Source organism: Protopterus annectens, chromosome 4.part0 (assembly GCF_019279795.1).
Source record: "Protopterus annectens isolate FY-2018-M chromosome 4.part0, PAN1.0, whole genome shotgun sequence".
NCBI classification, from domain to species: domain Eukaryota; kingdom Metazoa; phylum Chordata; order Ceratodontiformes; family Protopteridae; genus Protopterus; species Protopterus annectens.
The window spans coordinates 350,063,663-350,071,009 of NC_056733.1; positions in this window are offsets into that span (position 1 = coordinate 350,063,663).

Genomic DNA, 7,347 nt, shown 5'->3' on the forward strand with positions numbered 1-7,347 from the left:
GTGAGGATTGAATTCACTAAATAATGCCGGGCGTTTGAGTTTCAGACTTCATATCCTTCGGAAAATGCATGGTAACACAAGACCTTTTATTCTAGCAACCTTTTTAAGTTTATAAAAGCAATATTTAAACATTACCCCTTTTTGGGGGGCTTTGCCAGATTTCTTGTGCCAAGAGGTTGAGAGCTATGGGGTACCCCTATGTGGGGAGTGCAAGGGGGAACTGCCACCTGTCAAAAATATTTGTGTTTTTACACTTTTTCAAGTTATGTTTCTCAGTGCTCAGAAATCAGTGAAAAATGGCTTGCTGTAGAATGAGTCAGCAGAGCACAGAGAAAGTGAATAGTACAAGTAACATGCAGCAGTTCCTCAGACAATGTCATATAACTTCAAAGATCAGTTTACTGGTTATTCCTACAACAGGTAAACTATAGTGTATTCACTGCAGTCCAAGACACAGACCAATGGCCTTCAGTGCTGCCGTGGAAACAGGCATCTGAAGTTGTTGTGTCTTTTGGCTTTTCCCGGTTAGGGGTCGCCATAGTGGAACTCCGGTCCGCTAATGACTGGCAGTATATTTTTATGTGCCGAGTTGCTGGCCCTGACGCACAACCTTCAAGGAAGGTACGCCCATTCATGCATGTCTCCACACAGAAGACGCTCTAGCTGAGAATCGGACCGGACAACGTCTTACTGTGAGGCGACAATGCTACCAAGTTACAGAGGCTGAGGCCCAAAAAACATAGAAAGCAACCAGGGTTATGAGGTTATGGACACATGTATATTGTTCAGGCAACTGTACTTAGTGGATAGTAGGCATCCAGTCAAGAGAATTACAACAGAATATATATATATATATATATATATATATATATATATATATATATATATATATATATATACAGCTAACCAGTAGCACAGGGAAAAATAAAAACAACAAGTATGAATAGACATGATTAAGCAGATTAATGTATTTAAGTAATAAACAGCATTGATTCCCTATTTACAAACAGGTGGCAATGAATAATTAACATGGTCATAAAGAATGCATTGTGGCAGGCTGTTACATATGCAGCAATAATGTAATAAAACTTAGCAACACTGCACAGAACAGCTAGTACAAAGGCAACTCACCATAAAGTTTTAAAGCTAGGGGAGAAGGCCCACGCTTACTTTTCAACCTATGGACATGGAAAATCACAGCAATGACCTTTAAAAGTCATAGAAGAGGGTCAGAAAAAGGAGTACTTTCCTACTTTTCACAAAAAAGTATTTGTATAGTAAAACTTGTATAGTTATTGGTAGAGGGAATATTTCTGTAGGCTTAATTTATTAATTTAATAAAGTATGTACCCATAGACAGAATTAAATTTATGAGGAACATCAGTAAATCTAGGAGGAACAAGGCTAAATCTGAGGGCTAAAATCATAGTGTTATGTTTTAATCATAGCAGGTGAGAGTTATGGCCCTACATGTATACAGCAGACAGTCTGAGATGCCTTCTTGGTAGTGTGGCTGTAGGCTGTTAACAGTCAGTGAATCAGGTCCCTGCAAGGCATAACAGCTCATACTGCCACCTGCTGACGATGCCTCAGTAAAATGTAATTACTGCTGAGAACAAAATGTCAACAGGCCATAAAGAAATAAAATGCCTAACAAAGAAGAATCTTCTTTAGGTTGTGTAGATGTAGAAAAAAATACTTCATGAAGGAGAGTCCTTCTGGGTCTGTGGAAGTACTAGATGAAAGTTTCCAAGCAACCACATAGCTGGATGTATTTGACAACAAAAATTCCCCTTTCTGACCATGGCAATCCATTTGTTTTTACTAACCCATTCGTCTGACAACTTAAAGCTCCACAACTGCTAAACCAAACATTACATGCTTTTTTTGTTTTTCATTGCTTGTTTTACACTCTTGATGTTTTAAAAATGCTACTATATGCTATCATTTAAATGAATAAATAAATAAATGTATCTTATATTGCTGCATTTTGTTCATACTATGTTTTTGCTTTTGTCTCAGACTGTAGATGGAAAGGGCAACGTGGTCAGGCTCATACCCAGTAATACATGCATAGATGTGAATGTGTACGTTGACAAGTGTGGAGCTCTAGAATATCACTTTGGTGTTATATAGGTGAATGGTGCAATCATTCTTAATTAAACTTCAAAGTCTGGTCATTAATCAATGACCTGTGACTGATTACATTACCATATAGTTATGATATTTAATTTTAACATATTCATTTGTTAGGTAAGTGAAGCCTAGCTCTCAATTTTGCTCAAGAGTCAAGGACAATACCAAAAATAATAAGTGAACAAAGGTCCAAAGTCAGGGACAATTTTTAAATATTACTAATCTTAAAATGCTAATAGAACAACAGGTTTTGCATCAATATGGATTTTTTGTGCAATGTGAAGTATAGTTTCATAGGTTCATAGATGATTACTGGGTTAATGGCCCTAGGAGGTCCTTTTAAGCCTGGCCATATTTCCCATTTGTACATGAAAGGATACATTACTCAGGGTCATATTATTATGTTAAGGTTGCAGAGCATTTAGAAGTTGCCTCTGTCCAATAAGGGCATATGTGCCAGTCCAGAGATAAATTTCTATTTCCACATCTAGTGGTCAAGGTTGCATTTGAAAAGGGTCAGGGATGAACTCTGTTTCAAATGGATAGCCTTTTCACACACCTATCCCTCCAACATGTTCTATTTACATTGCAAACTAGGTTACGGTCCTTCAATTGGCTGTTTCTAATTGTATTAGACTTACAGATGTGAAGCAAGCCCATCAGTACAGGGTCAGATGCTACCTTGTAGGCCAGGCGTAGGACCATCTGTCAGCAATCTGTAGATGGCCCCAAGTATAAGGATAAGGCTTTGAGGAGGTCTGTATATCCAATGTGGTTTATTCCTTGTATTCTTTTTGTGACGATTCTCTGTGGTCATTTCTGTTGTTGAATCTGGTTGGTAATGTACATACCAATGTAGTCTTTATACGTGATGATCTGTCTAATAAAGGCTGATTATAGGAAGACAATGACATCTCTGGACCTGGATGCCTTACCCTTGCGTATTAGTTATACAATATAGAATGATCTCCTCACAACAGTAGACACATGATAGTCAAAGGTCAGTGCACTGTCCCATATTTTCCATTTTCCCTAACCACTTGGTCAACTCTTAGGGATGTATCATTTATAAGGTAACTCCCAGGGGTGTCTGACTTTCCAAAGGATACTATATGCATTTTTTTGCATTCAGTTTTAGACCATGGCCCTTGTACCAGTTATTAGTTTACAAGCCCTCTTGGTGGGTATCTGTATCCTTGGGAGATTCCATAATTGCACCTAGTTTACAGTTGCCCACACTAACTTTGACTTCTGAAAAATAAATGCCAGAAAGGAGGGCCCCAGCAATGCTCCTTGAGGGACTGTACTGGGGACTGGCCTTTTAGAACCCCCTGTCCTGACTTCCTGAGTCCTATCTGTGAGCTAGTTCACTATCCATGGGTGGCATAGGGGTTTACTCCTAGTTTTGTGAATTTTTTGACAATGCCTGATTTGCTTGGCCAGATAAGCAGTAAGTACCATTTTGTTCTTGTCCAAGCTTTTGGTGACCTTCTCGAAAAAGTCTACCAGGTTGAAAAGGCATTATCTGTTCTTGATGAGTGAAAATTGTGTTGGATCTAGTGTATGAAGATTTCCTATGTCTTTATTATAACATCTGTGATGATTCTGAGACTAGTCAGACTTATGAGTCTGTAGTTATCTAGGTCAGTAGATGGCCTGCCCTTATGCAGAGGAATAAATTTCCCAGTCCTCTATTTGTTGGACATGATGCCAGCTTGGAGACTAAGGTTGAACCATCGTTCTAGAGAGCTAGCTAAGTTATTTCTTGCTATTTAAGAGGCATCCTTGAATGTTATCAGGGCCTATGAATGCAGTATTTCTGCCTTGGAGTGACCGCATTGAGGATCTGTTCACTAGTGATAGCCAGGGGGAGTTATGGTTGAGGGTATCTCTTAGTTGGGTGACTGAAGGGGGGAGTGGGAGGAGAACTGGAGTTAAACTTAGCTGCCAGTAGGTTTGATATAGCCTCCTGTTCTATATAATTGGCTCCATTTGCAATTATTTCAGCATACTGTTGGATATTACCCTTGAGGTTGCGGACATAGCTGAAGAAACCCTTATGGTTGTCCTTCATCTGTGAGGTTATTTGGCTTTAGTGAACAAGATAAAACTCCTGAGTTACTTATTTAGTTTGATTTAGGGATTACTTGCTCTAATATCTGGTATTATTGACTGACTTTAATTCTCATTGATTTACCATAAAAATAAAAAAAAAATAAAAGGGACAGGCCTATAATATAAAGCAAAATAAGAATGAAATTATGGACAGGTGAGAGTGAATGGTCTGTCTCATACTCTTTTCAGCCACAATCCAGGCCACAAGGCATGGCAATTGCAATATATAAAGACAATCTGGAGGAATCGTGGGTATCTGAAGAAAACCAAACCAGATAAATAAAATGCAAAAAAAGTGATTTAAAATCATCATTGAACCCCAGGACCCAGACCTGTCAAGTAAAGAGAAGTTTTTAACTAAAAATGTTGTGCAATTAAAATATCTGAGCTGCTAAGAGAAACTAGAAGCTTTATCTTTATCTTCAGTGTAATAAAGACTCCTTGGGGGCAATCTGTGCCTTGTTTATGAAGCTATAAGGGATCCAGTAGTCCAATAACTCTTATACCTCCATAAATCAAGCCTACCACTATGGTCAGAGATCTAAGTCTACTCCAACAAATAAATAAGACAAGAAGCAGGGACAGATTTGTCATGTAACACCTACTACCCCTTCTACTGAATACATTTCTTCTCTACCTTACAACTCAAAAAAACATGTTTTTTTCCATTATATCCTTGTTTAATGAGCTATTTTAATGCTTCAAAATTGCTACAAGTATTTATTTTGCAATTTTAATGTATTTCCCACAAAATAGTAGCTGATGGGGCCTTCCTTGGTAATGTGATCTTGTTTTCTTGCTTTCATTCCTTCTTCCCGGATTACATTTCAAATCTTCTTTATATGAGTCATCTTAGACATAAGGAAGTGATGTTATTTTCTCATGCCATTAAGATAGAATGACAGGACTATGAAGCACTGTCATCTAACACATCTTTTGTAACAGAGCTGCTTCTATATTTCCTTGAGTGAACCTTATTTATGTGTCTGTTAGAGATTGTTCTACGCTATAAATAGCTGTTAGCTACTTCCAGAAAAAGAAAGTAAGTAAATAGCAGGCTTTTGTAAAGGGATTCTCTTGTAGATCTAAAGGAAATGACAGACCTTCCCCCACACTCTCATCCTGAGGTGTAAAAACTGTCACTGCAGTAAATGATCCTTGCTGTATCAGGTACAGGTGACAGGTAATAATGGAAAGGACTCCAAAGTAAGTCTCTCTCCTACTTCCCAATGCCATCAGTGGGAAGTTTTTCTTTCTGTCATAACTGATGCATAATTAAAACGTGCTTTAATAGTTCCTTAATTATTCCTGCTATGTTCACCTGCCTTTTTTTCTATTTTGTATTCATTTATACTTTGCTAAGCAGAAAAGTGAACTGGTCCCAGGACCCTTTTCAACCACAACCCGGATTACATTGGCAAAGATTATAACAAGTAATAAATGCACTTAGCAATACAAAGAAAAAAATACTGTCATAAAGACATCTGAAAATTATTACATTTACAACACATAGACAAGGTGTGGCAATGAATAAGTAAAACATTAAACAACATTTACTAGAATGCATACATTAATAATGCTTAACTCTACTATGTTAACTTTATTATAAATAGCAAATTGTATGCACCCCTATTGCACAACTCACAGCACAGTAAAATGCTACTCTTCTCCAAATGACAAGTGAATGTTTTATAGCTTCACAAAAGAAAAGGGTGGGTATAATTATATTTGCCTCACTTTTGCTGTCCTAAGAGAGTATGAAAACATACTAAACCTACAAATTTTGGAATGGAACAACCATTACAGTGGAGCCTAATAACTAGTATAGTGAAAAAGATTTGGGCATGTAGAAAGTAGGGAAAAGGAGTTGATTCGGATGATGATAATTACATAACACATGCATGTATGCATGCACATGCCTCATCTGTGTATATATATATATATATATATATACATATATATATATATATATATATATATATATATATATATATTGGTGTACATCTGTATATATGTGTGTTATGTATACACACACACACACACACACACACACACACACACACTCACATTTATAAGACATATTCACATTGTACTGCATCCCACATATAGTATTATACATGCTACATACATATACACATACACACACACCTCTATATATATATATATATATATATATATGGATTCACTTCATAACACTGAAAGCTCAAAACACTGAAAATGAGAAAACTTCATAATATAGAAGACCAAAACACTGAAACTTCAAAACACTGAAAACTCAAAACACTGATACTCCAAACACTGAAAACACATATCATACATATACTGAGTTTAAACAACATAAATCATAGCACTTTCCACCAAGTGTAAGAAGGGGGGCAAGCCCCCCTGCACCCCCCATGTGGGGGGCTGCACCCCCACACCCCCTGCTACTTAAATATATCAACTCCAAGATTGCACTTAGTGTAGTGATGGATGGCACTTGGTGGAAAGTGTTATGATTTATGTTGTTTAAACTCAGTATTTTTATGATATGTGTTTTCAGTGTTTTGAGTTTCAGTGTTTTGAACTTTCAGTGTTATGAAGTGAATCCATATATACACACACACATATATATATATATATGTACATATATATATATATATATATATATATATATATATACACACACACACATACAGATATATATATATATATATATATATATATATATATATATATGTGCATGTTTATGTCTATAAGTAACAATGACCACCATGTCAGAAGTCAGGGTATATAAAACCATATAAACCTTTTATTCAAGACCACAAATAGCCATAGATAAACACTTTTAGATTCCAACAATGTCCTTTTTCAGATCTACTATCTTCTTGCTGATAACCTATATATATCAAATATTAACCAATGCAATTCCTGTGAATATACACGCCTACCAAAAGCAAAATAAAACAAATATGAATGTCAATATAAAATAAAATGTAGCGGCAACAAGTCTAAAACTTATTTAATATATCATATCAATTAAAATATTGTTACAGTACAAGTTAACAACATTTGTCAATGCAATGTCAGGCCATAATATAGCAACTTGCTACACCT